Genomic DNA, 8,765 nt, shown 5'->3' with positions numbered 1-8,765 from the left:
CCTCAAGGGAGGAGCATGAGGGGCCCTGGAGGGGGCTGTAGCAGGGGAGCCCCAGGGTGGGCAGGGATGTGGGGAGGGGCAGGGCAGCCTCAGGGGGAGGAGCTTGGGGGACCCTGGGGGGGAGCTGTAGCAGGGGAGCCCCAGATTTGGCAGGGGCAGGGGGTATGCAGGCCTGGGGGAGCGTTAACGTGAGGGCGGAGGGTCATGAGGGACCTGGGGGGAGCAGGGGAGCCCCAGGGTGGGCAGGGGCCCTAGGAAAGGGGGAATGTAGGCCCTGGGGGGGGGATGTAGCAGAGGAGCTCTAGGGTGTATAGGTAGTTGTGGGTGGGAGCCCCAGGGTCCGAGGAGGCAGGGGAGGGGAGACCTGCTGCGGGGGGCTGTGGGGGGGAGGAGGTGCCAGGGCTTCAGGGGTAAGGTGGTCTGGAGGGGGGGTTCTGGGGCTGCACAGTGGGAGCAGGGCATGGGGCTTGCATAGGGGGAAGGGGCCACGAGCTGGGGATGTTCGGGGTTTGGCAGCACGGGCGTCAGCCCCCGTCTCCTTCCACATACCCGAGTGGGGCAGCCCAAAGCTCATCCATAACTGTGAGGTGTGGTTGGGCACTGGACCTATACATGAGGCGCTTCTCTCTCCTAGGGTCACCCCCAGCCCTCCCCCATAGCCAGGTTAGGGGCAGGGGCTTCCCATGCAAGGGCACTGGCATTGCTGCCAGTCGGAGTCCCCAGACGTGGGCTGTCTCAGGGGCCGGCCTGTGGCATTGACATCCCTGGATTGGAGTCTGGGTTTGATCAATTAATCATCAAGTCAGGAGCTTTGCAGCATGGGAATGAGGAGCACGGCCTCTGAATCAGGCCTTCCTGGAGGGAGGAACAGGGAACAGCCATGCTCAGACCCAGTCGCTCTCCCTTCCAGCCTCTGCTCTCTGCTGCCTTGTGACACAGGACACTGGGCAGGACGGACCAAGGATCTGACTCAGTGCATGGCAGCTCTTATAGTCCAAGTCATTTGGGGTCTAGTTTGGTCTCCTGCTAAACCGAGCCCCTTGGGAAGTGAAATTAAATGTGGCAAGAAAAAAAACATCAGTGGGATTTTTCTGAACCTCCCAAAAGGGAGGCGGGATGGGACCAGGTGTTCCAGATCGAAGCTGTTTGATTGTTCTGATTGCACGTCACCAGGGTCTGAAGGATCTCGAGACTCAGAGGTAAATGTGAGAGGGCCGAGAAGCGCTATCTGGTGCACTTGTTGCATGGCTGGTTGCAGGAATGCTGGCTCCCTCCCTTGTCTGGCTGCTGTTACGGGTGTTTCTCCTCCAGTGAGATGCATGAGCAGATATAGTGCCTGACTTCTGAGGTTGTGTCTGTCCCAAGACCTTGGTGGTTGATTAGTAAATCAGTCTGACATGGACTTGGACTTTTTATTTCTTGGTTGTTGAAATCGGGTGAATCGATGGTCTCATTTACTCTGACATTTAACATTCTCTTTGCTCCAGTGCGAAGGGCCAGATGAACTTTTCTGATGGGTTAAAGATTTGCACAGTATCTTAGCAGAGATGAGATAAGGAAGACTTGCGCTGTTACGTTTCTGAAAGGAATTCGTTCCATTCACTTGGGAACTTGAGTGATTCTAGTTTTGCTGCTGCTTGCAATGTACCAACTCTTGTAGCAATTCATGTTTTATATCTGGCTCGCAGGGTTTTGTTGAAAGACCAGATGATTTCTAAAATAAACATGATGTTAGAAGTCCAGTTGCTAGAAATCTGAGGTGACTGTGTGTGTTGGGGGAGGGGGAGAGCAATTTAATATATTGGTATGTTTTTGTACCTTGAAGTTCTGGGTAGAGTCTAAAATATTGGCATTAATTTCTAATGTAGACTAAATGCTCCTGTAGTTTTAAAGGAAAACCCTTCTAATGGCTGTCGCTTCTCTCAATCATCAGTTGCCCTACTTGCTGTAGTGCATGCGTGTGTGCGCGTGTGGACACTTGCACGCCCCACGTATTCGTGAAAAATTGTACATGGCCTGAGTCTTACCAAAATTTGGAACCTAGTGCATTGAAAAGGTAACATATGCTCATTTGTTTGCTAAATAAAGAAGGCCTTGGACAAGTATCCACTGATACGATTTTTATCTGATCTTCATTTTTCTCTCTGCATTTGCAACATTGATTTGTGTTTCTGTCGCAGTTCATTTGGGAGGCTTGCTTGTAGTTGTTTTAATACCAGTCTTGGTTGAACTGCACCGACTTCAGTAGTTGTGGAATCTTTTCTTGAGCTTTGGAAATAAAGTTCTAAAAAAAGCCTGGCACAAAGAGTTTTTGAACCTACCGCACTCCTGCACTGATCAAGCAATAACTGCTCTGTGAACTGCCTGGAACCCATGGAGCGTATGGGATTGGGGATCCATGAGCTAAAGTAAACTGAGAGGGACTGGGCATCAAATTGTGTTCATAGGAGGCCATGGGAGACTTCTGAACAAATACACGGCTTTCCAATCTGTGCCAGGATAGGAAAGCCGCGAGTGGTGGCCCAGAAGACATGATAGATGGTGTCCCCCTCTATCAGGACTAAGCCAGCTCCCCACCATGGTGCTGGGTTGGGGAGAAGAGGTGCAGTTTTGTGAATGAGATGAAATATAAAACTGAGGAGCTCTGTTGTGGTCACAAACACCCTCTGACAAGCTATCTTGCAACCTCAAAATAGACTGGTAACAAAGGCTGGCCTGGCCACATGCCAGCTGGGTAATTGCATTCTGTCTGAACTCTTCTGCAGTTTCCATTGGACATTGATGTTTCACTTCCTGTCCTAAATTTCCTGATCGCATAATGGTGCGCAGTTAGAACGGATCTTTTTCACCTTGGAGGTGCCTGTTTATCAGTGCCAGGGGAAATTCTCTGTGGTGTCTCTCTTCTCTTCTCCCAGGTTTATTTCTCGGCCTCTTGAAGGCTCAGATCAAGCAAACTGTAGAAATTTCACACAACCTGGCTCCAGGCCCACTTGAAATCGCTGCCAGTCCTTCATGGCATTTGTCTTTTGCAGAGTTCACACTTTTAAAAACCCGGGACCTTAGGAATGCAAAGAGAACTTCCCAGGTGGAAACAAAGGATTGGCTGGTCTGAAGTTGCTGCTCTGGCTTGCTGAGGCCTTATTCAGGTCAGAGAGTTGTGAGCCCCCTTACAGGTCTCGCTGAAGTGTGACCGACCTCCGAAGCCCAGTGAGGAGTCAGATTATCAGGTAATTCAGGTGCACAGCCACCTTGCTTTGTGCTGAGCCAGAAGTCAGCAGGTGCTGTCACCAAGCCAGCAGAGCCGGCACACAGCCATGTGCTTTGAACCTCTCCACGTCACAGCCTGACCTGTGCCCTGGGAGGGGCTCTGATGGCTGAGGGGACAGTGTGGAAGGATCTGTGTGTGCCTTTGGGTGGTCACCAGACAGTGGCAGAAGTCTGGCTGCACTTGGCCTAGGTGACTTAGCTCCCTCAGGGCCTCTGAGTGCTTGCTGTCCTGCTAGCAGAATTTTGCAGTGTGGACTGAGTCTGGCAATCATTTGGCACAACCATGGCACTTGTATTTGAAAGCTGGGTACTTTCCCATGCCAAGTACTGAGTAAACTAAAGGCAGCAAGCTGTGGATTTGAGAGCCCCTGGCATATTCCCTTTGCCTTAAATTAAGCTGCATGCAGCAGTAACTTTGCTGCCTGGGGGTGTTGTTATGCCCAATCTCCCCTGCTGTTGGAGGGGCACTCTGCTGAAGATTGGGGGTAACGTATGGCCCTAAATTATAAACCCAGCCCAAGGATGAGGACTTATTGAAATGAATAAGAAGTCATAGATTTTTTAGCAGTGGTGGTGACTAACCATTGGAAGAAACTACCAGGGGAAGGGGTGGATTCTCCATTTCTTGATGTCTTCAGAGCCAGGCTAGGTGTCCTGGAGGATGACACAAGGGCAGGACCACTGGGTGAAATATGTGATAGAGAAAAGTCCGAGTAGATGATCCCCTTCCTTGGAGGTATATAAGAAGAGACTGGACAAACACCTGGCTGGGGTCATCTGACCCTCCAGCGCTCTTTCCTGCCCAGGGTAGGGGGTTGAACTTGATGATCTAATAGGTCCCTTCTGACCCTAAAATCTATGATCTCCAGGGCCATTCAAGCCTGAAGTGCTGTAAACCTAAGACCATAACTGAACAGGTACATTGGCCTTCTCCACATAGTGCATTGAGGTTATCGGTTCATTCTGCCACTGTATCGTCAGAAGCCATTGACTGCTCCCATACAGCAGCATTTTCCCCCCTCTCTACATTCTTGCCATCGGGCTAGTTCTGCAGGCTTCAGATTGAGATCCATCTGTCCATCAGCTCAGTAAAAGCAGTCCTAGGAGACCACTTCTGGAGCCAGTGGAAGTGAGCAGCCTTTCTCAACCCAGACTAGGTGTTTGGTGTCTTTGGGAAGGCTACGTGTTGTCTTATCAGCATTGCATCTTGTTTCAGTGTCACTGCAGCTGAGCAAGCTGTGGTCTCGTCCTTTCCTGGCACCTTGGGTTGTCAAGACGTGGTGGCCAGAGGAAGTATTCCTTCCCCCCCCCCGCGTCTTTCTGATCTCACCAGCCCTGGGGTCTGTGGCAGCTCTAGGGATGCAGTTCTGATGCTCTCTGAAGTGGTTTGGCATGAAGGAGGGTGGCAGAAGGAACAAGCTTATGAGCTGGGAGAAAGCTTCCTTCCTCCGCATGCCCTCCCTGTCTATCCCTCCTTACCTCACTTCTTCCACAGTGCCCACACATGGTGAGTCAACAAGGACATGTTTTCTTGTAATTTTGCTACCAAGATGTCCACATCCCTGGAGCAAGTGACCACGTGATCTTACTGCTGTAACCCTCAGCCTTGACCCCTGCCCATTGCTGTCACCCTCCGCTGCTGAATTGTGGTGTACTCTGTGAGCAGCCTACAGCACAGGCCAGGTCTCCTCCCTTGAGCTGCGAGGGGGCTGCACACCCCTTGAAGGGCTGTACACAAACAATTTGTACCCCATTGTGTTGGAGATGAGTAATGCCAGGAAGGCTCTGCATGTATTTCAGGGGAAGGCTTTGACGCAAGATGTTTCCCAGAACATGGGTTCGGTTGCCTAATGCTGCCACAAAACAAACCCAACCAAAAATGTAGGGAATTCATTAAAGAGTTTATTGGCCTATTGTTAAAAGGATGCTGCTGTCAAGTAGATCAATTAAATAAACCAGTTTGCCTGTCTAAAACCACCTGAAGTTATTAAAACAGTATGCTACTCCCGTGCCTTGCTGTTTGTGTTTTACGAGGCTGGGCAGTGACAGTGAGTTAGCTTGTTCTTCCTACTCCTTCATTTTTGTACTTTAGGTAGGTCTTGAAATGTTTGAATGGTTGATGCTGCGAGGAAACTCTTGTGTGGGTGTTTCCCCCCCCCCCTTCTTAATAAATTTGGCTTAATATAGGGAGACATTTCTGGTGGTCTTGGGGATGGGTGTGAGCCCATGTTTGCTTGGCAGTTGCTGACTGGGGCATGACCGTTCTTGGGCCGTCAGTATGGTCTCTTTAGGGTACCAGACTAGATGGACCTTTGCTCAAACTCGGCACGGTAGTTCTTGTGGCTGCTGTGGTGTAGCCTTCACTCAAGTGTATGTTTTACTCTCTCTTCTCTTCTCCTTCCTTACAGCATCGTGCCAGTTTATCTGCCTGAGCAACAACTTCTGTCTAATTTCTTTTAGGGGTTGAAAACAGGCTTTTGAAATTTACTTTGTTCCTGCACAGCTTTGATTGCTTTTAATGCCATTTGTCTGTAAAAATTAAGATTAGTTTTATGTGCAGAGAGCCTGTAAAGCCACGGCTTTGTGGAGAGCTTGCCTCCGTGGTTCATAGATAAGTTGTGAGCTTGAATGCCATTCATCCCCGCTCGATCCTGAGGCAAGCATGCGCTCTCCATGTCCCTCTGGAGTTGGGTTGTTTCCTCCATGTCAGGGATGCTAGAAGTGCCCTGATCCCTTTGTAGCAAGCACTGCTCTCCCCACGCTGCTGGTTTACCATCAGTTTGGCTGCTACGTGGGGGTCTTTTTTAGCAGTTGGCTTTGGCTTGAACGCAGAACTGGGTTAGGTGCCAGTCAAATCTATTTTGTACCTGGCACCCACCATTCTGTGGCTAGACTAAACTCCGTGATTCTGCGTGAGATCCTCTTAAAGATGCTGTGGGGTGCCATTCAGGGTTAGCTCTGTTGGGTGTACAAAGCCTTACGTGTGATTCACAAGATAAACCCAGAGTTTTCAAATGGGAATTCACAGCATCAGAACCATGCTGACTTCTTGTGGCCTGGAAGACTTCTTTAATTATTTTTCTGTAGGGAACAAATGAATGAAAGCTAAAAGCTGGTGTTTTCCAAGGGGGGGTGGTCTCTTGTCTAAAAGAGTTGAGAACCACTGGTCTAAAGGGCTGGCATGTTGTAAGGGGATAAAAACGGATGTTGCATTTGAGGTGGTTTTGATGGATCCCAGTTAAACCCTGGGACAAGCAGAGCAGCCCAGCCCCTTGCTTGCATAGCTTCTCCTTGGAAAGAATAACAATTAACTCAAATGCGCCCCAATTGCCCTGGAAAAAGCATTAGAACATTTTATAGTGCATATCTCATATGTACTCGGAGTGGGCTTGTACCTTTGTAGGATCCCGGACAAATGCTTTTCTCCTGGGAGAATTGTGATGTCTGTTTTTAGCCAGAGACAGTTTACTGATGGCGGCCAACAAAGTTGTATGTCACAAAGAGTGACAGACCGCACATAAAACTTAACTTTATCTCACATCTGTAACCCCCACGCATAGTGGTTTTTTTCCCCCCCATCACTGGGTGTAGCAAATGTCAATACTGTCATGCTTTCTGGTGTCCTTGTACAATCTGTTGAAATACTTTGTGAAGTCCAGCCATAGTTTATGGCCTTATTACATTGCATATGTATCTGTATAAGGGATTGGAGCTGTTTGATATGAAATGTTCACCTGGCAGAAGTGAGTACCAGATGTGACCATCTGCGGTCTCCAAGGTTATAATCCGACCCAGTGTGTGTAAGGGACATTTATGACATTGCACTGGGCTTGGAAATAAAGTCATTCAGCATAAAAAGTTGTCTGGCTAGAACAAGGTTTTTAAAGTCATATTTTGACTGACTTCCTCCATGCCATATGTCGGAATAAACACTGGATAATTACTAATCGTTTGTATCTTTGTACCAGCCCTAAATGCTTTATGCCTCTAAATAAAGTGTGTCTGCTCAGCAGCTCCCCTGTGCTCTGCAACACTCCGCTCTCAGCAGGCAAGAAGTTGCTGGCATTTCCCAGGACACCTGCAAACCCAGAGCAGTGTCTGGCTATTCACGTAGATAAAAATATGCTTGCCCCAAAAGATAGAAAGCAAAAGTTCTTCATGAGATTGCTCCTGCTTGGTGCCATCTGTCAAGGGGGTCCATGAAACGCCCCGTGTGCATCTCTCCTCTGTTCTTAGCTTCATCTGTCAGCTAAAAGGCACTAGCAAATTATCGATTTCAAGATGCAGAGGTGGGTAACGGTCTGCTTTACTAGATGTGTTTGATGTGAAGGGTGTAGCCTTTTTCCTTCCCCCCCAACTGCATGTTTTTCTTTATGCAGTAGGCTAAAGACTGCAGCCAACGATTAGCTGCTTTACTCCGAGATATTTTATCTGCCATGATAGACCTTCAGAGCTGCAGCTGACAGCTCTGAAGATTTAAAGCACGTATGCCTAAAATATCTGTTATCTGGGACAGGTTAGCAGTGAAGATAACTAACTCTTATTTGGCTGTAATGCATTTATTAATGACAATAAAAGCTGCAGATGGAAAAGTGATGGGTATTGCTGAGCACCTCAGGGATTGAAATGATGTTAGGCTTGTAGGGCAGCAGCATGCTCTGGCTTTTGGAACTTGGGTGCTTCATTTCCAGGCGCCTGTTGCCTGCCAGGTTGTTTCAATCAAGTGTTTATCCCTCTGCCCCCCAAGTGCAAAAGCAGGGAGGTGCCAGCCGGCTGGTCCCACGTAGTGTGCAGTGAGCCCATCTGACACTGCCCAGCTTCTTTGGCAAGTGTCTGCAGCGTGCCCATGCGGTTTTCCTCCACCCACCGCCCTTCCCAGAGAAGGTTGCAAAATGTGTGTTTACCCGAGGCACGCGACCTGCTCAGCTGCAATTATCTCCTAATCTGCTCCGTCCGAGTTTCTCCAGTCTCTCAGGTAAATACAGATTTAGCTGTTCTTCAAGGCATATTATTTACCTCATTAAGTGTGTATTTTGGCACGTGCGTTATTTACCTGATGGACTAGCGGGTACAAAAGAGCAAGTGCTGCCTGTTGTGCAAACAGCTGCTTTGCTCGTGGCGGGTCGTCCTCCAGTTTTGTTTTGTTTTGTTTTGTTTTTTTCTTTCTTTCTTTTTTGAGTGGGTTTTGTTGTGCCATGTAAATCCTAGCCTTGCTGCATATCTACCTTGGGATGCTTCCTGCCTTCCGATGAGCACAGGAGATACCGGATGCCTGCCGGGGAGGCCAGACTTAGCTTCAAACACTGAGAAACTAAACCAGTGCAAAAGGTACAGCCCTCCTCCTGGGGCACTGAGGAAGTCTGTACTCTTGGAGCTGCCAGTGTCTGCTGCTGGTTCTTCAGGGTTGAGCTGATTTTGATGGGGTCGTGTCTCATTGTGTGAATCGCCTGGGGATTACTGGGAGTTGTGCATATGTGTCACTACTACAGGCCTTTCCA

At 49.0% G+C, this 8,765-nt stretch overlaps 1 protein-coding gene across 5 annotated transcripts in view; it reads left to right on the top strand.

Annotated features, from left to right (window-relative positions):
* Positions 1–8,765, top strand: part of ERI3 (ERI1 exoribonuclease family member 3) — a 161,342-nt gene that overhangs the window by 227 nt on the left and 152,350 nt on the right. The window lies entirely within an intron of this gene.

The sequence above is a fragment of the Crocodylus porosus genome, unplaced genomic scaffold (assembly GCF_001723895.1).
Source record: "Crocodylus porosus isolate Cpor-Errol unplaced genomic scaffold, CroPor_comp1, whole genome shotgun sequence".
Taxonomy (NCBI): domain Eukaryota; kingdom Metazoa; phylum Chordata; order Crocodylia; family Crocodylidae; genus Crocodylus; species Crocodylus porosus.
This window is presented reverse-complemented; position numbering and strand designations above follow the sequence as displayed.